This window comes from Orcinus orca, chromosome 3, assembly GCF_937001465.1.
Source record: "Orcinus orca chromosome 3, mOrcOrc1.1, whole genome shotgun sequence".
Taxonomy (NCBI): domain Eukaryota; kingdom Metazoa; phylum Chordata; class Mammalia; order Artiodactyla; family Delphinidae; genus Orcinus; species Orcinus orca.
In genome coordinates, this window is record NC_064561.1 from 131775735 (window position 1) to 131802014 (window position 26280).

The 26280-nt window shown below is 43.0% G+C and overlaps 1 long non-coding RNA gene across 1 annotated transcript; it reads right to left on the reverse strand.

The window, feature by feature from the left end:
- Positions 1 to 5982: 5982 nt before the first annotated feature.
- On the reverse strand, positions 5983 to 20975 carry LOC117201674 (uncharacterized). The gene is made up of 3 exons (XR_007476445.1): positions 20816 to 20975; positions 16476 to 16555; positions 5983 to 6122 (listed from the first exon to the last, which is right to left on the reverse strand). It is a non-coding gene; the product is annotated as an uncharacterized LOC117201674 (long non-coding RNA).
- Between the last annotated feature and the right edge of the window lie 5305 nt (positions 20976 to 26280).

The window sequence follows — 26280 nt, forward strand, 5'->3', positions numbered from 1 at the left end:
GTGTCAGAGTGAAAAAAGAAATTACCTTAACAGCCAGCTCCAGAATTCTCTTTAGGAAACTGTTTCGTAATGAAAACATCTTAATAAGGTAGAGCACAAGGCTGTGAGAACAGGAATTAGCAGGAGACAAGGCTATAACAGCTATGACATGAACAATGTGGACTTTTAAGAAAAAGCGCATCCAATGTTGAACTGAGAATATATGTTTTTCTGAGAAGTGAAGACACAAATTCCCCTCTGAATCCCTCAGAGCCCTTGGTAAAACTTACTAAACATACACACAGGGGCCCAGAGAAACAGGGGTAGTTTTATGGAAATCAGATGGACTACATTCTACATTGGGGCTGACATGGGAGTAGAACCCAGGCAGCCAAGGATGAGACCCTCCATGGACTGAATTTATTTAGCATAAGTAGGAGCCCAAGTCCAGAAGTAACATCCACGGTAATCATTAGGCCCCAAGTCTTACTGTGTCTGGCACAGGTGAACTAGTTTAATCATCACAACCACCCTGCGAAGCGGGAACCATTCTTATTTCTATGTTCGGCTGAGGAAGGTGAGGCACAAATGTTATGTCCTCCACAGCCCATGCTCCTAATCAAGATGCTGAACTGCCCCTCCCAAAAAAGGATACATCGTCCCCAAGAACTCACAAGATGCTGTTGGACTTTCCTCACATTTTTGGATGGTGGTGAGTTTCTTGTTTATTCATATCTGAAGTGGCAGGAGGGGCCCAACAGACGTTTGGGTCAAAGGGATATAACGCAATAATGCTTTGTAATCAGACACCCCAGTTTTGCTTTCTAACTTCTATCTCTGTGACCTTGGAAAAGTTATTTATCTTCTCTGACCTTCGATTTTCTCTTCAATAAAGTAGTGGGCTACTAAGAAGACCCACCTCATAAGATCATCTAAGTAATAAATCAACTGATTGAACCTGCAGCATGGAGCACAGGGCCCAGCACATAAGTGCCCAATAAATGGAGCCTTTTATTTGTTCTCTGCAGTTAAAATATATACTGATGCTGAGAATACAAGCTAACAGCTGGCAGCCAGCAAACCTGCTAAGGCTCTATCAGGTGCACCTTCTGTAAATGGAAAACATCTGGTTCACTTCATATAGGCCACTAGGGTTTCAGTCAAATAAAATAAATATAGGCCTGAAGAAAATTTAGGGAAAATATGCATTTAAAAGGTCATTTTAATGCATGATTGTGTGAACTAAATATTAAAATGGGAAATAAAATGTTCCTGCCACTGTCTGAATATACTGTGATTAGTTGTAATCTGCAATTGACACAATACTGTTTTTCCAAGGATTAAAGTTTCTCATTCCAAGTTCAACACATGTTGAAGTTTTGCTTTCTTTCTCCCACCAGGATTTTTATAGAGGAGCCTGAATTAAGATTAAATAAACATATAACAAACCCATATCACATTTTTAGTTGGGAAAAAAAAAAAATGAGAGCCTGAATCAGTCAACCCACCTCTCTCCTTCCAGCTGGGCCATAAATGTCAGTTGTTCTACTTAAACAGAAACAGAGGGCCTGTCTCATGTCTCTATGGGAGCCAAGTAAGATGAGAAACCAGAGAAAAGAGACGATTGTTTCAAAAACTGCAATGCTGGGTGTACTTGGAGTTCTCAAAAAGCAGTAATTGCTGAACATCAAATTTTGTGCTATCAAAGGGCTCCTGTTGAAGAGTTAAACCTCATCCTATACCACAACAGGGCTTTGATGACATGTGATGTGAACAGAAAAGTTTCTATACAATTTCTTTCTTAAAATGGTCTAGGGAAAATACCAAAGCTGGTAAAAGAGAATCACTTAGCGAAAGGGGGAATGATGAACTGTTCCAGCTTTCAAAAATCATTGAAATGCATCCCGCATAGTGAGCTGAGCTGTGGAGTCACGTGCATTCGTGCTGATATGCACCTGAAACACTAAGGATAACAAGTGTAAAACTGAATCCATAAATTTATATCCAGAAAATAATGTTCCTTTAAAAAATTGCGTATTTAATACGTCTTAAATGAAGAAGAGCTTTTGTTTAAAAAAGGAAGAAAGAAAGAAAAGAAATTCCATGATTTTCAGAATACTAAATGGCTTAGATTGAACTTTTTATCCTCTGGAAACAAAATCAGAGCGCTCATGTGAGACATAAGAAGGTCTCACTCATGCTTTCCCAACTTGTCCAGAACAGATACAAGCTAACCTTTAACAGCAGTGCCCTAGCAACTTCTTTGTCAGCTTACTTCAGCCTGTGCCTTAGAATTGGACAATCTCAGGTGCCATTTCAAGGGAAGAGTTTTCCCACAATTGAAGGAAAATAAAGCTGCTAATGATGTCTGATAAACTCCTCACCCCAACACCCCCATGCCCCCTACTCCTATTAAGAAGCCAACGCTCTGTCTGTGACCGTCCCTTTGTCAGGCATCACACTGAGAAGGTCACACTCAGGACGGGAGACACAGTTCTCAGAATATTCCGTAATCCCCTGCTGGGGGAGGAAAAATCCTTGGAACAAGAAATCTAAAGGAACAAAAATCACGTTGAAAGTGTTTTGAAACAGTGAATTTTGTGTATGTCAAACAGAGGATCATTTGATTTCATTTTGTTTTATAAAATGCTTGTGGGCAGAATGGTCTGATGTGCCACTTCTGTGGGTGTTCCCAGCAAGTTCACCCAGTATGAAATTCTACCCCAGGAACTCTTCCCCTTCAAAAAGAACACATTGTCCATCTCTACCTCCTTTTGCGTGTGCAGAGGTTAATAATTCAGCAGCAGATGTTCCTTCACCAGAGGGAGAGGGTATCCTGAGGGTATGAAAAGATTCACCTGCCAAAGATCACTTCCCATCAAGCTTTTCAATTAGAATCAATTGTTTGAAGACAGGGATGGAATGTCAAATGGGTATATCTGGGTGGACGGCTGGGGCCAGGGTGAAAGGGACCCAGCTGCAAAGATGTAGAGTAGAAACCTGCTTGGGCTTCACAATGGGGCTGGCCAAGACCCTCAGGGGTGGGATGAATAGGCACGCTCAGGAACTGGGATGATTAGAGAACCTAAAGACTCATATTTCTTACTTCTGAATTATTTTTCTCCACAAAGCCCAACCAACACCTGGACACAAGAGTGGACCGGAGCATGTACCTGCAACTGTTCTCACGTTACAATGAAAACATAATAGATTTAGGGAATCACAGCCCCGTCACAGAATACACCAGAACAACCTTAGAATCACAGATGTGCAACAGCATATTCAAAGACTGTTAGGATATTTAAGGATCCAGTTCAGGAGGTCTTAACATTTGGGAAGCCATGGACCACTTTAGGGAATATGACCAAAGTAATGAGCCTTCCCCAGAAAAATGCCCATTTGCACAAAGATGTAACACACTGCCAACTATTTTGGAGGGTTCACAAGATCTCTAAGGCCCTCCGGATCATGAGTAAAAAACATCTAACCCAGCCACTTCTCGCTTTTCCTACCCCATTATAAAATGAGAAAGCAGGGGGCCCAATGGGTAAAATAACATCTCTAGTTTTGAAGAGCCGAAGTTGCAGCCGAGCCAAAGCTAGTTCCATTTCCCTCGACTCTTAAAGCAAAATTTTTTCCACTGCTTTGTAAATCATTTTAAGAATTTTTTATCCTTTTTGTTTATTTATATCTCAGTTCCAAGATACATAAAAATCAGTGTCTTCTGCTGCCACTCAACTCTAAAGGGGCCACGGGAAATGTAAAAGGTCTAGACAATTAAACAAGAGCATCCTTGTTTTATATGCAGATTGATTTTTTTTTAATTTTTTTTGATTCTGGGAAAAGAACGTCTGATTAGAGCTACCTAGATACTCTTAAAGTGAGTGTCCCATTTATCCCTGTCCGGCCCCTCTTGGGTGTGACCTTCCATACTCAAACCATCCACCACATGCCCTACTGGCTGGACATCTTTTTGAAGCAGTTTCATCTTATTCTCATAAGTGTTCAGCTGAGAACTCTGTCCCCTTTTCCCTCTCTCTATTCAGAACATGGGCTGTCGTTCTTTCCAAATCAATGGCAAATGTTCCAAGTTGTCATGGGGCCAAACTCCCCACTTGCCCCGACTAATAAATCTTCTTGAAATCCAGGCCCGAAGTGTAAGCTATTTTATAGTGAAGGGCCTCTTTACACAATGAAGCAGGGATTTGGGTGGGCTCTCATAGAACTTCAGAGCACGTAATAATATATCTTATCACTTGGCTAGGGATGCTAATTGAAAATTACTCTGGACCAATATTTTTTGGATCCCTTTCTTCCTTCACTCTGCAAGAGCAAGGACTAGTCCTTAGAGAGGCAAAGATTCTAGGAAAAAGTAGAACACCGGTTGCATAAAAAAATTTTTAACCAAGTATGTAGAATGCTAATCTTTCCAAGATTGGTCATTATCTGGGGGTGATATAGTCATTGCTTAATGGGAGAGGCAACATGGAACAAAAATGCAGGTCCTTGGGGCACTGGCTGGGCCCGTCCCAAGGAGGGGAGGCCCTGATGCCAGGTCAGATCATTCCAGGCCATCAAAGGTGACCATCCTAAGCCTTTGCTGTGACTTCCAAGCTATGTGTTTATTTCATCTGTCCTCTCCCCCCAAAGGCTTTTCACAGCCCAGAGGGTACACACAGCAAAGCCACCTTTGGGGGGCTCCTTAAGAACCATGTGTTAAACCCCGAAGTCTGATTTGGCTTCCAAGGGTCATCTGAATGCAGGAAGCTGCAGGAAATGCACCTATCCTTACTACCCCAGAGCAGCCTGAAGCCCAGAACACTGGCTTCATCCCATTTCTCACATAGAAGAGCCGGCAGACATCTTGGTGCTGAACCATCACTGGGCATGGGGCAGAGCTGCCCCATGGCAGGGCCTCACAAGCGGAGAAGAGCTGGCCTGGTTCCCCTGCATGCACTCCCAATGGTGTATACTGGAATGGCTCCTAGAGGTGCTGGCCCTGACTTCGCTTTACAGAGCTCCCTCTAAGCTGGCTGCAACCTCACCAGGGAGAATCTCAAGATCTAATCCTCAATTTGCCAATAGCTCAACCTTCTTTAAGACCAAGCCCACCCCTCTCGGTTTCTCCAGCCTGCCTGGGTGACTGTATCCATCAATCCCACTAGACTCAAAGTCCTGGATCATCTATGCCCCTTCTCTTCCAGTGTGTTGATAGTATAAATTGTATGACCTACTCCCCTCAGGATCTTTCCTTTCCATTTTTAAGAGTCCATTTCTGGCAATTCCACTTCTGGATATATACCCAAAAGAACTGAAAGCAGGGACTAGAACACCCATGTTCATAGCAGCATTATTCACAAGAGCCAAAAGCTAGAGGCAGTCCCAGTTTGTCAACAGATGAATGGATAAACAAAATGTGATATATACCTACAATGGAGTATTATTTAGTTATAAAAATGAACGAGATCCTGACACATGCTACGGATGTGGATGGACATGGACGACCCCTGAAGACATTATGCTAAGTGAAAAGCCAGTCGGAAAAGGACAAATATTGTATGCTTCCACTTATGTGAGTTACCTAGAGTATAAAAAGTCATAGAGATAAAAAGTAGAATGGTGGTCGTCAGGGGCTGGGAGGATGGGGAAGGGGGAGTTATTGTACAATATAATGGGTACGAAGTTTCAGTTTGGAAAGATGAAAAAGTTCTGGAGATGGATGGTGGTGATGGTTGCAGAACATTGTAAATGTACTTAATGTCTTTGAATTATACACTTAAAAATGATTAAAAGGATAAACTTTATGTTATGTATATTTCACTACAATTATTTTTTTAATATTAAGAGTCTATATTTGGAAGCAAAATAAAACTAACAAAAATAAATCAAAGTGTCACCTCTTTGGAGCATACGTGCTGAATGCTCTGCTATTGAAATTGAAGAGAGAAGTCACTTCCTGGGCTTCCCTTCACGTTTTCACTCCTCTGTTGTGCCTCAGCAGCTGCCCTCAAGTTGCCAGTGGCTCTTGGAGGCCTGGGAGGCGTGACATGGCTCTGGGAGAGAGAGCATCCCTGCAGGCCCTAGAAGATGCCATCGTCCCCATGTGTTTCTGCTGAGATGATAAGTATTCACAGCGTGACATTCTGAGAAAGAATTACATAAATGCAATTTTCCTCAGTACTATTTCTGGACCGTGTATGAGTCACTCTCTGCCTTCTGAAGTGCTTGCATTGCTAATGAAGGCTTTTGATGCACAATACAGCAAGAATCCTTCAAAATTCTATTGAGATGGAGAACAAAAAATCTGCTGTTTCATTCTTATGTTCATCCTGAAGGGTTAGAGACAACTTGATGGAAGAATCAAACACTTATTCACTAGGTGCTTTACCTACAAAGCCAACCACCTGGGAAGTACTAGCTCAATGTATCTAAAACCTCCCAGTAATATTTAATGCTTCCAAGAGCTTGTTGTGCCAGTAATGAGAAACAGAATGACACGCTCCTCAGAGGTAGGTGCAGCTCACGTTTTTGTGTAGAATTGAAAACTTGCATTGAGTATGACTAATGACATTTATAATGACCACCTTCATAACTGTTGTAAGTTTGAAGGACCTCAAGGTTGAAGGTCTCCTAAAACATCAATTCAAAAGACACCTTAGATAGACTAGGGCCCTAGGCCAAAAGCTTCTCATAGATGGACTATTCACAGGACAGTCCATTACCGAAGGATTTGTGCAAATTAATACCTGCCTTCCTTTCTCTCTACCTCCCTGGCGGAATGAAATAAGCATGCATACGCTTATTTGAAAAGTATTATATTGAAAAGTATAACTCATTACCCAAACACGAAGAATTCTATCAGCCCCCTTTGTAAAAATGAGGAAACAGAGACACACCAAGACATCAAAGAGTATGACACAAGGCAGCTTTTAGTGACTTAAAGACCTTCGCTTTTCCTCCACAACTCCTCTCACAATGTAAATCCCCAAAACTCAAGGGGCATCCACTTACTGACAGGGACTTAGACCCCTCAGTCTATTCAATGAAGGGACACAAGACCAAGGCAACCAGCCAAACAGAACTTCTTCCTCCTCCCCCTTCTACAAATGACCCATGTGGCAGGAGAGCTCCTTATTTGGAAGGGAGCAATGATCCCTTTTTGAAGGGGACTTTGACGTCTAGTGAACTCCCCTGACAATGGGCTGCTTCCACCTCGTATCCAGGTGGAGTTTTCTTATTCTTCCCTGTGGACAGAACTGTCACCAAACAGAACATCCTTTCAGAAGTCCTTTCTGCCACTGACACCTAACCTAGCCATCCCTCTCCCTCCCCCATTTCTGTTGACTTCTTAGACTATCAGAGAGAGCAAGTAATAGAGATGCAGTCCAGTCCCAGAGAAGTTTAGTGACTTGCCGAAGGTCACACAGCTAGTTAGTGACATACCTAGTTAGGAGCATAGTGTTTTTCTTCTCATCACTCTCTCATTTATCTCTAGCTCAGTGCCTGGCATACAGTTACCATTCAACCTATATCTGATACAATAAGTGAATGCTTTTCATATCTTCTATGGAACCAATCATTCTGTTTCTTGATGGGAGGTGGGACAGGGAACAGAAATGCAAACCACCTTTATTATTATTCCTATGGCCAGCAGATAAGAGGACCAGGAACCTGGAGCTGAAGGATCTGACAGTGTAGTCAATCTTCTGAGTATTGAAGGTCACCTTTCCTGTCACCTGCACATCTAGATGTGGTCATGCTTTTGTGTAGCTTGTGAATGAGTCCCGTGCCTTGCCCTTGGTCTTGTGTGGGAAATTATGAAATTGTGTGTGTGTGCATGTGTTGGGGAGAGATAGGGCAGAGGCCAAAACATAACGACTGCCTCTCACAGGTAGGGACAGCAGGTGGTGAGAAAGACCAGGGGTGCAGGCCTAGGGCTGCAGTTCCTGTGCCACCAGGTCCCTCTGCGGCAGTCCATGTTGCCGGAGGCATCCTGCCACATTTGCAGGTGAAAATGAAATTGAAGAAGAGCAAATTCTTACTTACTGCTATGAAAGCCCAAACCCCATCAATACTCCCTCCCTCCGGGCCCAGGAAAATTGTGTTGCCCTCCAGCACAGTGTTTCCCAGCCCTGAGGGAGGGCTCCACCTATGAGTGGAGCACAGAAAAGCTGCTTCCCTTGTGTTGAGAACGATCTTTACAACCATTAACAGTAAGGATAGCTCAGGGCAGGAATCTCTTTGGGGCCGCTGACTGCTCCCTGGCCGCCAGGCAGCTCTGCTCCACCTTGGGCTCTGCTTCGTGTCTGAACTTGACAGGCTGAGGGATAAGGACTTGGTTGCTTGCTGAAGTTTTGTATGTGGCTGGCAAAGCTTTTGAGCATTTTAGAGGCCATGTGCCATTTGAATGAAGAATGACACTGTGATTTTCAATCTAATTTACTATAAACTGTACTCCAAAATCCTTTCCAAACCTTAGTGCATTAAAAAGGATAAAAGTATTGCCTTCTGTCTTCCTTTGCCAAGGAAAATCAGGGAGGGGCCAGTGCTGGTGCAGTCCTATTCTTTGCCAAAAGGATGACAAAGTGTTGCAAGCTCATCTCCCAGCTCTTTTATAAGAACAGAATCAATGCAGACAAAGGGAAAAGGGGACCCTTTGTGACCCACTGTCACTTTTGTTATCCCTATATATTGGCCTTTTATTTGAGGTCGGGGGTCTGAAATCCTCTGAGAAGAGGTAGTAAAATTAAAAGTACGGTAAAGTTTGTTCAGACCTAAAGAAAACAAAAAGTACGAGTTGTGGTTAAATTCTTACAAGGAATGTTATCCAAAGAGCTCATTATATTTTCAAGATGGAGTCAAGCCTGACACAGAGATGTTCAAAAGTATTTCTTTCATTTAAAGCTTAACAAAAGCAATATATCACAGTAAAAATGAAAAGACATCTGAGGAAAGGTTTTCTCCTACTCAGAGAAATGGACAAGACAAAGCTTTTAAGTGGGCTCCACTGGGCACTCAGCCTGGCTGAAATAGCACCAGCAGAGCCTCCAATGGCCCCATCAGCATGTTGACATTCAGTGACTTTTCACACTTCAAAATCTAAGTGACAAGCTTATCTCATCGAAACTACTACCATCCTCAAAACCAAAAGATTCTCAGCACAGGTGGCTAAGAAGGAAGAAAATGTTTAAAAACCACAATGAACATGAGAAAAATGGAAGTCAAAATAAAAAGGATGTTTGAACTTGAATTCAGGTTGCACTGAGGGCTTTTCTATCATTCATTCATTCCTACATCAGGCTGCTAGGGGATTAAGGGCAGTGCCAGAGAGCGGATGAGAAAACCAAGGCTGAGGTACTGCAGGCCAGGTCTAGGGCTCCTGACCAAATGCCAGACCTTAAGGCTGGAAGGAGCACCAAAGCTGCCTCTTTTTCCAAATTCCAAGTAGCATCTGGAGATGCTCTAAGACAAGATTCAACAGCTACAGCCCTGGGCCAAATCCAGCCTGCTGCCTGTTTTAGTATGGCCTATAAGCTAAGAATGGTTTTTACATATTTAAATCAAAAGAAGAATATTTTACCACACGTAAAAATTACACGAAAATCAAAATGTTTCTGTGTCCATAAATAAAGTTTTACTGGAACATGGCCCCACTTGTTCCTTTACATGTTGTCTGTGGCTGAGTTTTAACTACAACAGCAGAGTTGAGTAGTTGCAACAGAGACCTTACGGCCCACAGAGTCTAAGATGTTTACTATCTGGCCCCTTACAGAAAAGTTGCCCATCTCTCTCTAAGATCACAGAGGGAAAGAGTAAAGAACAGGGAACATTCTGTGTGCTTCTGCATTGGACCAGGAGGAAAGAGAGTTGTTTTCCCCATTAAAGATTCCTTCACCATGGAGGAGAACCTGGAGGCCAAGTTGCTCTTGGATGCTGAGGCCTGAGATAAGCAACCCTATCATGGGATTCTGACCCCTCTGGCTGTGCAGCCATTAAAGTAAATGATCTATGCATTTTCAGCTCCTGCACTCAAGTTGCTTGGGGCCCCCTGTTATCTTATGGTAAATAATAGACTGTAATCACACAAATGTGTAATTACATCAGCTAAACACTGAGGAGGGAAAAAGAGGCAAATGGGCCCCCAGTTTGTGGCACTGGGCTGTGTAACCTGTCAGACATTCCAAACTCATACCCAGGGGCAGAACTCTGGACTTGCCTTGTTGATAAAAGGATGTTCTCAAGATGAAAATTACTTAGATTGAAGGTTTTAATGCTGTCCTGTTCTTACAATGCTCAGACTGAGTGTCAAGCAATTCTGGATCTTGGGGTAGTTGGCATTTATCCATTGAGTGTCCCACAGAGCTTTGCACCCAAGCATGCAGTGCTTCCCAGAGCTCGGAGAATGTTGCCCTACTTGTGGGAGAGAAAGGGAAGACAATGTAGGACTGTTCGCCAACAACAAGTTTGATTCATCCCTTTGTGAAAATGAATCTAAAAAGCGGCTGCATCTGTGTGTGCTGTGGAGTCAGCACAGTTGGCACTGTTTACAGCCCCATTTGTTGTGGCTGCTTCATGTGCACAGATTTGGCGAGGGGAGAGATTTCCATATTAAAGTCATTCTCCTGAGCACTTGGTGGTTGGTTCTCCAGTTACACAGTTCTTTGCCTACCATGCTCCCGGACTTGACAGACCAGCCTGGAATAATTTGGGGATGCGGTAGCATATAGGGCAGCCAGTGCCTTGAGTCTGAGGATGAACAGGCATCTTGAGATGGAGGGAAAAGGCCAAAGAAGGATTCTGACACAGAGGACACATGCTGACATAGTTCGAACTTATAGCATGAATTTTTCCAACAAAAAGCATTCTAAAAATCCAATCTGCACCTTGGAAATCTGCTTGAATTCCAAATCCTAAAGAAAAAGAGTTCTGGAACTCTTTAGGAAGGAAGCAAGAGACAGAGGGAAGGAGGCAGGGAGGGAGGGAAGGGTGTGATGGGTTTTGATATGGCAAATTGGCTAGGGTAAACTATAAGGACAGAAGGGAGGGCAGCAGCCATCTTGCAGCAAACGCGTACCTTCTCCCAGTTATTCAATCGAACACTAATCTAGGCACCGCTATAAAGGGATTTTGCAGATCAAATTAAAGTCCTTAATCAATCGACTTAAAATAAAATTATGTTGGTAGGCCTAACTTAACCAGTGGATGCCCTTTAAAGAGGGCGTGGGCATTCCCTGCACCACACACCAATAGCATCTTGGTGTTCGGCTCCGCTCTCCCCTCACAGGCACTTCCATTCCTGCCTGCCTGCAACAGCTTCAGCCTATGCCTATGGGGTTCAGATTGCTCTTGATCTTCCCTCTTAGATCTGTCTGCCCATGGATTCCAGCTTCTACAATCATGTAAGCCAATTCCTTGTAATATCTACTGGTTCTGCTTCTCTGGTCGAACCTGACTCATACAGAGGACAAGTTAGTCTAGCCTTGCAAATCAGGACATGACACAGGCCCATGATGTTATAAAGTCCACCAGCAAAGTTGTTCTCGATTCTCTTCCACCCCCACCTAAGGGATGTGACAGTTTTATATCTAAACCATGGCTCAGTTGGGCCACAATTTGCGATAAGGGGGTTAGTAGGGGACTACAGCAGATACTCCAGTGTGTCATTCACAAAGCCTCCAGAAGGTTCTGCTACTCTCCTCCCATACCCAGGCTGAGAATCTCTGCAGCCAAGAGCCTCTGTGAGGTGGGCAAGGGAATTTTGGGTTCTTTTCTTCCATTGATAATATGTTCACCCAAAGGTATATCCGGGTGGGAGAATGCTAGAACCTGGCAATGATTGAGCAGTCACACCACCAGATCTACATTCAACACAAGCTTTTCTCTGTTCTCCCCACTTCCAGCACCAGAGCAGGAATGATTCGGCCCAATCAGCACATTTTTTGTTAGTGTGCATACTCCTTTTCTACTCAGTAAATCATCAAGTAAGAAAACTTTTTTCCTGTATTTAGCCACCACTCCCACCTGGCCTTAGGGCAGAGTCAGAAGAGAGTACAGGTTTGCATGGCGGGAAAGGGGGCTTTGTGGCCTTCAACACTGGCCCATTCTGGGATGCTCAGGTTCCCTAGGGAAGGGTGCAGAGGGCCCCTCAGTGCTGGAAGAGGATAAAGGAAGGGGAGGGTGGGCAGGGACGGGAAAGAGCCCGATTTCTTTCAGCTTCCCCATCCAATTTCCAGACTCTTTACCCAGGGGGGGGCCTCAAAATCCAGGTGGGAGTCCTTGAGGCTAGAAACTCCTGTGTTTGATTTTATGTTTATGTCAGGCACAGACAGATCAACAGGCCCTTGGAAACACAACTAAGGAGGTTTCTGCTTGTTGTTTACCTCACAAATGACCAAGAAGAAGTTGACACACTAGCAGTATGTTTTTAATGATGCACTAATGTAAAATCTTATGTATGAGAAGACATGGTACACACGGTTCCTATCAAAATCAATTTACCCTGTGGTTTTGCATCAGAGCCAGCCGAGGCCCTCAGCTGAAGCGGGCATCATTGAGAAGAGCGTCTGTTCCTCCCTCAGTATCCCTGCTCGTGTGGACCTCGATGGGCTGCACTTGCTGCCCAACTCAGTAATATTGCAGAAGCAATATTTCCATGTTTTCCTTATGAAGATGCTTTCTTTTCTAAAGAAAAAGAAGATAATAGTTCTTGCTGAAGATAAAGGTTCTTTATCTTCAGCAAGAACTATTTCTGTTGGAATTAGACTATAGGATAATATCAATTCGGGAACAAACTTTTGGCTAAGACTGAAGATTCTCACTTGGCTGGATCAAGTTTTTGGAAAGTGAAAAAAACTTTAAAAAGAAAAAAGAAAGAAAACAATTCAGACAAGGCATTCCTTTGTGTTTAGTTGATTCAAAATCAACTTTATATCGAATGAGGAAAAAATAAAACTGATCATGTGAATACTATTTCTAAAAGGAGAGAGAATCTTTTTACCAATTAAAAATGCATTGGTAAACATATATTTAACACACACACACACACACACACACACACACACACCATGTTTCAGGCCTACCAAAAGCAAAAGAAGTAATACATTCACACAACTAGCCTTTTGCCTCTTTCAAAACTAAAACAATTAAAATCATTAAAGAATACTGTTAGCCTCAATGAGGTTTGTGAACTTTCCTGTAAAACAGGCTTTATGTCTGTGATTAATATATTTCTGAACCAAAAATTGAGACACAATGTCTGACACAGAATTTGCAGGGGGAGAGAGGATAGTTCCAGGAAATCCTAGACACATGGTTGCTGTAATGACACCACATGTAGAATAGCACCAATTTTTAAAGTTCTTCAGTTATAAGAATTATATTCTATACATTCCTTACATCCCTCCTCCCCCAAGGGCCTAGAAGATTACTGGTCATGCAGCAGGGCTCAATATGCTTGGACTCTACTTTATGGTTTATAAAATACTTTTACCTTTTTTATTTCATTTAATCATCAAAAATACCTTGACATGAAACAAAGAAGCAATTATGACTGTACCCATTTTATTGAAAGTACTATTATAAGGCCCTACTATATAAGCACAGGGAACTCTTCTCAATACTCTGTAATGACCTATATGGGAAAAGAATCTAAAAAGAGTGGATATATGTATATGTATAACTAATACATTTTGCTGTACAGCAGAAACTAATGCAACGTTGTAAATCAACTATAATAAAAAAATTTTTTAAAAAGGAAAGTACTATTAAATTCCCCATTCTGCTTTTATAGACAAAGGGGAAAAATGCCAAAGGTCATATAAACAGTAAATGGCAGAGCTGAGACTCATAAACACTCATTGATTAATGAACTGATTGATTCAAGGAACTGCTCTTTATTACCTGTGTAATTGGCAAAGACAAGAATAGAACTGAAGGCTTAGCTGATGTGGTTAGCTGTGCATTCCCACGTAGCTCTGCAATGAACATAATAAGCTCGAATATATCAAAATTAAAAGTTTCTGCAGCATAAAAGACAGTTGTAAAAATGAAAAGAAAAGCTGCATACTGTGAGAAAATATGCACAAAATGCATATCTGATAATGGACTGGTACCCAGAATACATAAAAAACTCTCAAACGTTAATAATGAGAAAACAAACAACCTTAATTAAAAATGGGCAAAAGATTTGAAGAAACACTTCCTCAAAGAAATATGGATGGCAAATAGGCACATAAAAAGACTCTCAAAACCATCAGTCATTAGGGAAATGTACATTAAAATCACACTGAGATACCACAATACACCAATTAGAATGTAAACAAACAAAAGAAACTGGCATTACCTAGGGTTGGTGAGAATGCAGAGCACCTGGAACTCTCATACACCGCCAGGGGGCATAAAAAGTGGTATACCCACTTAGGAAAACTCTTCAGCAATTTCTTAGAAAGTTAAACATACATTTCCCACACAACCCAGCAATACCCATTCCTAGGTATCTATCCAAGGAAATTAAAATTTATGTTCACGTAAAAAACTGTAAAAAATGTTTATAGCATCTTCAGTCATAATTGTCAAAAACTGGAAACAACCCAAGTAGGAGATAGATAAATTGCAGTACATCTATACATTGGAATACTACTCAGCAGTAAAAAGGAACAAACTACTGATACATGCAACAACATGGATGAATCTCAAAAATAGTATTTTAAGTGAAAGAAGTGAGATACAAAAGGATAAATACTGTATGATTCCACTTTTATGACACTGTTGAGAAGAAAAAGATCTGTAGGAGCGAAATCTGATCAGTGGTTTCCAGGGAGTATGGTGGAGGGACAGAATTAATTATAAAGGGGCATGAGGGAACTTTTTCTGGGGGTGGTGGAAATATTCTATAACTTTAGTTTGGTGCAGTTACATGACTGTATATGTTTTTCAAAACTTATAGAACTATACACTTAAAATGGGTGAATTTTATTGTATGTAGATGATACCTCAATAAACCTTACTTTTTAAAACAGTGAGAAAGAAAATAGACTTGCACCAAAAAAACAAACAAATATAAAGAAACCCAAGGGCTTCCCTGGTGGCGCAGTGATTGAGAGTCTGCCTGCTGATGCAGGGGACACAGGTTCGTGCCCCGGTCCGGGAAGATCCCACATGCCACGGAGCGGCTGGGCCCGTGAGCCATGGCCACTGAGCCTGTGTGTCTGGAGCCTGTGCTCCGCAATGGGAGAGGCCAAAACAGTGAGAGGTCAGCGTACAGCAAAAAAAAAAAAAAAAAAAAAAAAGAAACCCAAAATACAAAGTCATATGAGATGACAAGTCAGCTTAATACTAGTTGATGTCTATAAGATACAAGGAAGGTATGTATGATTTGTATGATTTTAATCATATTTATATAATAAATTTTCATATATTTGGAAGAAAACCAACTGTGCTTAACTGGGTTGTCAACAAGAAAAATACTTATATAGATGCCAGAGAAGGCAATTTAGGATATAAACTATTCCCCATATATAGTGGGCTGAATGGAGGCCCCAAAAGATAAGTGCACATCCTAATCCTCGGAACCTATGAATGTTACCTTATATGGCAAAAGTATGAATATTACCTTACATGGCAGAAGGGGTCATTAAGTTAAGGATCTTGAGAGGAGGATTATTTGGGTCTGCCTTAAACACAATCCCATGTACCTTTATAAGGAGGGAACTGTGAGACACACAGAGGAGAAGGCCATGTGAAGATAGAGGCAGAGGTTGGAGTGATGCAGCCACAAGCCCAAAACTGCTGGCAACCACCAGAAGCTGGAAGAGGCAAGGAAGGGGTTCTCCCCTAGAGCCCCTAGAAGGAGCACAGCCCTGTCACCTTGATTTCACTCAGTGAAACTGATCTTCGACTCTGGCCTCCAGAATTACAAGAGAATAAATTTCTGTTGCTTCAAGTCACCAAGTTTACTGGTAAATTTGTTACAGCAGCTATAGGAAATGAATGTTTGTACATTATATGTATATGTTTGTATATATGTATACATATACATATATATGTATATACATATACATATAGGTATAATGTTTGTACATTATAATGATATGGCAATATAAGGACATGAGTATACATGCCTAATTCGACCACAGGAAGTAGGCCCTGTGTGAATTTTTCTTGGATTGTACTGACCAAGGTATCACGTTGCTTGGATTGTTTCCCCACCTCTCAACATCACACCTGGTGGTGGGCCTGCCCAGAGGAAGAAGCAGAACCACAGCCACTGCAGCAGAGGCTGCTCCTTACCGACCCAGTGGCCACTCTCCCTTCTTCCTTAGTAACAGGCACCTACACAGTTAGACTCTGCAATGCGCTCAGCAGACAAGCTACATTTCCAAACATCCCTTTTAGATACAGGCGGCCAATGAGATTTAAGTAGAAGTTACTGGAGAAGGCTGCAGAGAAAGGTCTCCAAAAGAAGTTGATTCAAATGGGATGCAACTGACTTTACTCACCTCCTTTCCTTCTTCCTGCTGTCTACAAGGCAAAAGTGATGGGTCGAGCTCCAGCAGCCATCTCTTGACAGTGAGGTAACCTTGAACAGAGAAGGCATGCACTAAGAATAGAGTAGCAAGAAAGACAGAAGGAGCCTGGGTTCCTGAGGACCATGGAGCTGCTGTACTAGTTCTGAGCCGCTTGCTTCTGTTTCACATGAAAGGAAACACAAGAGGGCTTTATTTGGTTAAAGCCATTGTTATTTTGAGTCTCTATTAATAGAAGTCAAAAGCAATTCCTAACTGATTTCAGGATCTGATTAACTTTATTAAATAATACTGAAAAACTAGAAAGTTAAAAATGAAAAGTGAATATCTGGATTTCTCCTCTGCTTTAGTTTTCTTGAGAACAAATGTGCTGATCTCATAGAAGATTCCTATTATTTTAATGCTAATCTTTGATTTTTTTCTTTTTCAGTTAAACTGAAAATGAATAGAAATGTACAAGTTAGTTATAAGTCACATCACTCTATGTCCTCAAAACTGCATGAAAAGAGTACCCAGCCCTGTTACTTATTCCAAATCAGGAAAAAGATACCTTAGCAGCCAAATTACCAATTCCCCCCATCTTCTTATATTAGTATCCAGTGTACCCAAAGAGCATCAAAACACTTCCTTACTAAAGTATGTAATTTTGCATTTTGTAGGGGCTGGCTAACTTATTTGGATTCTAAAGAATTCAGACAATTTTCTCCTGATCACTAAAAACACAATTAAATCTACAAAACAGGTATAAAGATGCAAATTCTAAAATCTTAAAAAAAAAAGTGAACTCTCAGATGAGGGGAATGAATAGGGACAACTGCTGAGTGAAGTGCTTAAAAGCAGATTTATAAAAGAATACCTAGAATAAATGATAAAAATGAGAATAAGAATAAAAGAACCTCCTGAGGTTATAAAATATAAGAGGACCAGCAGCCGGTGGGACTGACTGCCTGTGGGCCTGAACCTTCTCAGCCTCACTTCTGTTTACAAGAGCCCCATTCACACCACCTTACAAATCCTCCATTCACACCACCTCACAGGCTGTCCTGGGGGAGCAGTTTGGGGAAAGCAAGGAATATAAACAGAACGCATAATAAACAAGATCACAAGTCCTGCCAGGTACAGGACATAAGGCAAAACAGTTCGTCTACACTGGGCTCCTAATCTAATTTTACCCTCGTTTGCGTTTCCTTCACCCCCATGTTTCCTAAAAGGGAGGTTTAAACCAGTTCAGGGGAAATCAAAACTGAGACGTTCTTGTTGGGTGCACTTCCTGTTGAAAGGAAGCCACTGTACACACACAGGGTGACACTCCAGGAAGCACTCTCCAGGGAGCCACCCTAAGGACACTTCCCAAACAATTGTAACCATAAATGTGTCTGTTCAGCTTATGCCACTGGGTAACAGAATTGAGAGGAATGGGGAGTCACTTCACCTACACTTTATTTTCTGCTGGGGAACATTATTATAGACATCTGAATGTGCCAAATCTGCTAGCAATCACACAGGGGTCCACTCAAACCACCATCTTTTCTTCCGTCTACCACAGCACACGTTCCAATACTGAAGTTAAACATGCCATTTTGGCTAATTCTACCATGATGGAGCAAGAGACTGAAAGTGAAATTGAAAGTTTAGTCAACAATTTACATGAAAGCAAGTTATGGGGGAGGGAGGTTGAGAAGACACATACAGACACATACAAACAGACAAACAGACACAGACACACACACACACACACACACACACACACACACACACGGGTTGAGTAACCAATGATTGATTGACTATATTCATTTGTTCCCCTTTGTGAATTCAGTGAAACGAGTTTATGGCAATAAACAAAGTATAAATCATGCATTTTAATTCTACAAATTTTAATTAATGTTTAAATGTATAACTTTATTCTAATTTGAGTCAGCTTACACTTACACATGTAATCAAATATTAAATTAACTTAATTATCAAAAAAAGATAATTAGAACAAACTGTTAAGAGACCATGGAGGAAGAGGCACTCTCATATTGCAGATGGGAGTATGAAATGTTACAATCCCTACAAAGGGGAATTTGGAATTCTAGATGAATTTACCATTTAGACCTGAAAAAATCCACTTCTAGGAATATATCTTGAAAATACACCTGCATCCATGAGAAATAGCATATGCATAAGTGTATTAATTATCTATTGCTGCATCACAAATACACTTACCAATTGTCTCGGTTTGTCTAGGATTGTGGATTTTACTGAAACTCATAACTTTCAGTGCTCAAACTAGAACAGCCCCAGGCAAACACAGACTGTTGGTCATTCTAATAACAAATTGTCCTAAAATTTAGAAAATATATTCAGTAAGCTTGACAGAGGTCTTGGAAATGATTTTTTTTTTCTGACACCAAAAGCAAAAACAAACAAGTGGAAGTACACCAAACTAAAAAGCTTCTGCACAGCAAAGGAAATCAACAAAATGAAAAGACAATATACTGAATAGGAGAAAATATGTGCAAATTATATATCTGATAAGGGGTTAAAATTCAGAACATATAAGGAATTCATACAACACAACAGCAAAAAAAAAGCAAGCAATCCAATTTTTAAAATAGGCAGAAGATCCAAATAGATACTCTTCTGAAGAAGACATACAGATGTCCAAGAGGTACATGAAAAGATGCTCAACATCACTAATCATCAGGGAAATGCAAATCAAAACCACAATGAGATATCTATCACCGCACACCTGTTAAAATGGCTATTATCAAAAGGACAAGAAATAACAAGTAGAAAAAAGGGAGGATGTAGAAAAAAGGGAGGATGTAGAAAAAAGGGAAACCTTTTGTACTGTTCGTGGGATTATAAATTGGTACAGTCACTATGGAGAACAGTATGGAGATTCCTCAAAAAATTAACCTAGCAATTCCACTTCTGGGTATTTATCCTAAGAAACCAAAAGCACTAACTTGAAAAGATATATGCACCCCCATGTTCACTGCAGCATTATTTAAAATAGCCAAGATACCAGAAACAACCTAAGTGTCCATCAGTGGATGAATGGGTAAAGAAAATGTGATACACACACACACACACACACACACACACACAGGAATATTATTCAGCCATAAAAAAGAATAAATTTTTGATATTTGCAACAATATGGATGGACCTCAAGGGCATTATACTATTTCTATCTGAAATAAGTCAGACAGAGAAAGACAAATACTATATGATCTCACTTACACATAGAATCTAAAAAACAAACAAAAACCAAGCTCATAGTTACAGAAAACCGTTTGGTGGTTGCCAGAGGTGGAAGACTGGGGGGGAGGGGAGAAATGGGTGAAGGGGGCTAAAATATACAAACTTCCAGTTATAAAAATATGTGATGGGGCTTCCCTGGTGGCGCAGTGGTTGAGAGTCTGCCTGCCAATGCAGGGGACACGGGTTTGTGCCCCGGTCAGGGAGGATCCCACATGCCTTGGAGCAGCTAGGCCCGTGAGCCACGGCCACTGAGCCTGCGCATCCGGAGCCTGTGCTCCGCAACGGGAGAGGCCGCAGCACTGAGAGGTCCACGTACCGCAAAAAAAAAAAAAAATTGTGATGGGGATGTAATGTTCAGCATGGTAACTATAGTCAATATACTGTATTGCATATTTGAAAGTTGCCAAGAGAATACTTCTCGTTACAAGAACAAAAAATTGTAACTATGTGTGGTGATGGATATTAACTAGACTTATTGTGGTTATTATTTGGCAATGTATACAAATACCAAATCATTATGTTGTACACCTGAAACTAATATAACGTTATATGTGAATTATATTTCAATTCTGAAAAAGTTTAGGGCTTCCCTGGTGGCGCAGTGGTTGGGAGTCCATCTGCCGAAGCGGGGGGACGGGGGTTCGTGCCCCGGTCTGGGAGGATCCCACGTGCCGCGGAGCGGCTGCGCCCGTGGGCCATGGCCGCTGAGCCTGCTCGTCCGGAGCCTGTGCTCCGCAACGGGAGAGGCCACAGCAGTGAGAGGCCCGCATACCAGGAAAAAAAAAAAAAAAGTTTAAAAAAACAGAATTTAAAATGCTAAAACTAGAACAGTCCCAGGCAAACCGGAACTGACTGTCATCCTAGTAACAAAATGCACTAAAATTTAGCAGCTTAAAACAATACACTTTATTTATCTCACAACTTCTGTGAGTCAGGAATCCAGGCAAGGCTCAGCTGAACTTGTGTTCACAGCCTCTGACAGGGCTGCGTTCAAGCGTCAAAGAGGGCTAGGGCCTCATCTGAAGGCTCAACCATGGGAGGATGTGTCCAAGCTTACTTACATGATTGTTGGCAGCACTCAGTTCCGTTGGGCTGTTGGAATGCAGGCTTCGGTTACTTGGTGGCTGCGGACAGGAGGTCACCCTTAGTTCCTTGCCATGTGGGCCTCTCCAACATAGCAACTTGCTTCATTAAAGCCAAAAGAGAGAATTTTCTAGCAAGGCAGAAGTCACATTTCTGGTAACCTAGTCACAGAAGTGATGGCCGTTCAATATTGCTGTCTTCTTTGGTTAGAGGTAAGTTATGCAAGGGGAGTGGCTTACACAATGCCAGGAGATAGGACTCACCTGGGGCCAGCAAAGACTGACCCTCGGCCTAGACACATCAGAACACATCTGTGTTCTATTTCAAATCCTCTCAACTCTCACGTGTTACTCGAGCTACCAGTGCAACAAAGCCCCAAGTCTTGATTAGCTTTACACAGGTGCAACCTGACAGTGCTTTGCTTCGAGCCTGTGCTGATGTCTGATACAGATCATAGTATTCTGAGGGGTAACATAGATGGACAGAAGTACAGTGTTTCTTGAATTTTATTTAAAAGAAGGAAAAAAAAAACTTAAGAGCTACAGAGCAGAAAGCTTAAGTTGGATGCTACAATGGAAAAATCATGGCCCTCCACCTGGGTTCCCAGGTAAGTTTGTTCATAGACTCAGAGCCCACTGATTGAAGGGGAGACTGGGTCTTCTCGAAGAAGCGCCCTGCAAGTCCATTACAAGTATAAACAATAAGCATTCCCTCAATCTTTCCCCAAAGTGACCTAGGGACATTTACCAGAATAACTGTGTACTGGAGAAAGGGAAATACAGAGTTGTTTCGACCTTACACTGCTACCAAGAAATCATAAATGCCATTTGCTACTATTTTTCTGGTTAGAGGAGAAAGTACAGAGGACAGGTAATAAATGAAATTCTCACCCTGCTCCATGTCATAGTGAAACCACTAGTTATTTCTCCGGTAATTGAGTTTATAATTGGGATAGGTAAACTTAGAAAATGGAAACCCGTGTTCACATTAGTTCCCTGAATTTTGAAGTTAGAGCCTTTATAGTAAGAACTGTCATGTAGAAGGCCAGTGTGATTTTTTTTTTTTTTTTTTTTTCAGTACACGGGCCTCTCACCGCTGCAGCCTCTCCCATTGCAGAGCACAGGATCCGGACGCGCAGTCTCAGCGGCCATGGCTCATGGGCCTAGCCGCTCCACGGCATGTGGGATCTTCCCAGACCGGGGCACGAACCCATGTCCCCTGCATCGGCAGGCGGACTCTCAACCACTGTGCCACCAGGGAAGCCCCCCCAGTGTGATTTTTATAGTTCTAACAGCTTTGGGTGATAGGTATATGCAAAGCAAAATTAGATACCACCCATATTCTTCTCGGGCATCGTTTGAGGGGGGTTTAAAAGCCCTGAAGCCAGAATGTGCCCTATGGGTGTAATGTAAGGCACACTGGGCACCCTAAGTATGCCCTCCACCCACCAGTCTACTTTTGTAAAAGGTAATTACCCCTGAGGGAAGTAACACGTTAAAGGAAGTCAGCTATACCTTCTATATCACCCATCAGAGGATCTTCTTAGCCCCAACTAGACACTCACACGATAATCATAGGCCACAACTGATCTACTCAGAACAATGTAGGGCAGGACCACAGGTCACCAGCAGGTCAGCACCAGGGATCTGCATCAGGGAAAGTCTGTATATCAACCTGCATAGCCATTCAGCACTAGCTTCTGCTCAGATACAAGGGATTAGAGCCACACTGGGCAGGTGTGAGAGCTAACCTGGCTTAATATCCTCACTCCCCAAAGGAGCCAGTAACTCCTATAACAACTTCCTAGACAGGCTTTCATGCCTCCCAGGGGACACCCCGTTATAAAAGTCACCACACCCAGGGAGGCCTAAAGAATGGTGTCCTGGGCTTCCCTGGTGGCGCAGTGGTTGAGAGTCCGCCTGCCGATGCAGGGGACACGGGTTCGTGCCCCGGTCCGGGAAGATCCCACATGCCGCAGAGTGGCTAGGCCCGTGAGCCATGGCCGCTGAGCCTGCGCATCCGGAGCCTGTGCTCCACAACAGGAGAGGCTGCAGCAGTGAGAGGCCCGCGTACCGGAAAAAAAAAAAAGAATGGTGTCGGAATGTATGGTCCTTGATAGCTCCTCCCAGCCTGAATACAACTGACCAGACAGGGGTTATTTTATTGCCAGCAATGTTGCTTGGAAATACAGTTTGCATTTTACCCTTAAGAGGTTGCCAGAATAACAGAGCTTTACAGTTACCCAAAGGTCAAGTCCTCATGCAGAAGAGAAAGGCTTATTTACCCTCAGCCACCCTGGGTAAAGAGCAGAGCCTACAGATCCTGCTCTTCTTTAGGAAGGAGCTACTAGAGCTGCAGGAGTGTTCTGGCATCTCTGGGGAGCTGCATGGAAAGACACAGGTGGAAGGAGGGGAATTCCTGAACCAGCTTTATCTCCTCCCTTTGTTTTTCTGAAACAAGCCCTACTTGAAGTATGAGGCTGACGTGTTTGTTTCAAATAGGGAGGCTATGGTGGCAAAAACCCAGACAAATCTTAGGGCTTCATCTGACAACAGAGACTGAGGTGCTTGGGACTATTAAAGCAAAATGTTAACTTAACAGATGTCCTACAAACAGAAAATTCAGGAGATGGATGATGGTGAGAGTTGCACAACAATGTGAATGTACTTAGTGCCACCGAACTGTACAGTTAAATATGGTTAAAGTTTTTAAAAAATAAAAATAATAAAAGCAGAACGTAAATGCCGCCCACTCTCCTCCACTGCACCCTTCAGATCAGGCAGGACAGTCTTACCCAGGGTCCAGAAAGTCCCCTATTAGCTACCTATGAGGCTCGCCCTAGGGGGTTACTCAGAAGCAGCTCTCCTGAGCCCCGGAAAGCTATACTGCCTCCCAGGTAAGCCTGCAGGCCTTCAACACAGGTCCTGGGTTGGCAGGGACCCCCCACCTAAAAGCTTTCCTCTCTCAGGGCCCTGAGCCCTTAGGCCCCTTCAACTCTCTGCTCCCTTCCATAGGGCACCCTCTTTCCCTCTCCTAGATTTTGTCATTTGGCTCCATTCCACGTCCCCTGGGATGGAGCTGAAGAGAGTTTAGGGTCCACATGGATGAAGGGAAGAATGAAGGTCAAGTGTTCATTTCCACAGTGATCAAACTGTTTTCCTAGCGAGTGGATGCCTCAGTAGCAATCTTCTGTTCTATTTTGCTGAAGGGATCTCTGATTCTTTTCTCCCCCTCTGAGTTATGTTAAGAACAGGTCTTCTTCTCTCCTCTTAGTTTGATGGGTACCATCCCCCAGGAGATGAAACGCAAGGAACTCATTCTGCATATAAATACTTCCAATTTTACAGAAGCCTGCCTTGTTTATTCCAGGAAACTGAATGTCCGTGGAAAATGGTTTGCCCTGAAAGACCTCACCTCTTCCCAAGGATGTGCGGCGGGCAAACTCTTCAGGGTCTGCCCTGTCCTCCTTATGGCCAAACTCTCCCCTTGCAGCTTGTGGACTGGCACCAGCCCAATGGAGAAAACTCGGTTCTTTTCTCCCTCAGCAAGTCCAATATGCTCCTTTAATGAGTCTAGTGGTGCTATGGTCAACTGTCCAGAGAGCCAAGAAAAGGCTTGGTGGGGGCAGGGAGGGTGGGTGAGGACTGATGAGCCGGCATCTGTGAGTCAAGGTGAGCTATGCAATGATTCCTTAATGAATGTGTTTAAGGGGAGGAGATGAAATATTGGGCAGTCTGAGAGGACAGAGGGGGAGAACTAGGGAAAGAGAGCAGATGTTGTAAAAGATACTCTTTCATGTTTCCTGTGCACTAGAAATCTGCAGATGTATGTTGGCAGGGCTACACTCAGAGAACAGAGGGAGGCTGGAGTTTACACATCTGGAAATCATTTGGCAGGGGGCAGAGTTCAAACATTTTCTGCTTCAGCCGCTCGCAGACCTTCCTTGCTGCGCAGGCTGTGGCTGAGTGAGGGGCTGCCATTCAAAGACTCCCTCCGGCCTCACTCCAGGGGAAGCCCTACCTAAGCCGTGGGTTTGCCTCTGTATCGGTTCAGTCACGTAGAAAAGTTGAAAGGCTGACAAAGAGAGAGAACGGGATGGGGGAAGGACAGGAGCGAAGCAGAGAATTCACCACAACTGAGAGAAGGCTGGCTGGAAATCAAGAAACAAAATGTACTTGGACCAAATCCAGTGCATGAGTTAACTTGAGAGCAAAGAACACCATTCAGTGGAGGGGAAAAAAAAAGGCCTCCTCTGCTGCACAGTAACACCCAGGGATCATGCTCACACCACAGTTACTTTTCTCAGAAATCCCTGTACATTTTGCCTTCATTGATTTCAGGAATGCGGAGGGCCCTCTTGATCCTGAGGGAATTACTCCCTTTGGAAGGATTTATGGGGTTCTGCAAAGAGAGAGAGCAAGGTCTCTGAGGGCCCGGTCATCACCCCACTGACCCGCAGCCTCTGCTGCCACTGTGAGATGGGGTCCCTCCCAGAAGGGGGCAAGGTCAGCTCGGGTGTTTAGCTTCCCTCTGAGGGGAAGCATATCTTGAGTGAACTTGTGTCCTGGCTCAAAGTTCCTGCCATGCTCAACCGTGTAGACATATTGGCTGCAGCTGCTGGCAGGCTAGGCTTCGGGCTCCGTGTGGCCTGTGCAGGAGGTGAACTCACAGGGAGTGTCTTGAGTTAAAGGCACTGGGGCTCACCCAGGCGGGTTAATATGGCCCAGGACCTCAAAAGGATCAGAGTCCACTTGGGCAGAGAACAGAGCACATGAAAAGATGAGTAACAAAATACAGCCAAATGGAATAAACGTCAAGTGTGAGATAAAACATGCTCAGATGGATCTCCTCATAATCCCCATCCCCAAAACCTGTTTAACTTCCTGCCCCCTCTACCTTAATGGGTGTCTCTGCCATTCTGTGGTTGCCCAAGGAGAAATATTCATTTCTCCCCCTCAACTTATGTCCAATTTGGCCACAGGTCCCGTTGATCTTATGCCTTCGCATCTATTGAATGTCTGTCACCCTCAGCATCTCTAGCCTGAATCGCTGCAGCAGCCTCTGAATCAGTCTCCCTGATGGACTCTCTTGAGTCCATTCTCTGAGTTATCTTCCTGAAAAGTAAATCTGAGTGTGTCATTGCTCTAAATGGTTCAATGGTTCTCCACAGCTTTCAGGATAAGCTCAACCTCCTAAGCATGACACACAAAATCTTCACCATCTGGCTTTTGTCCACTTTCCGAACCTCATCTTCAGTGGTGCGCTGGTAAATGTTAACAACCAGGCCTCCAGACACACAGTGTGTCATCTTATACAACACACTCCCCGTGAACGATGAACTTCTTCCAGCTTCCTGGCCACGCCCGAATCTCTCCCTCACCCAGGCCTCTGCACATCTTTCTCTCTCTGCCCAGAAAGACCTTCTTTCTGCCTCCCCCGCAAC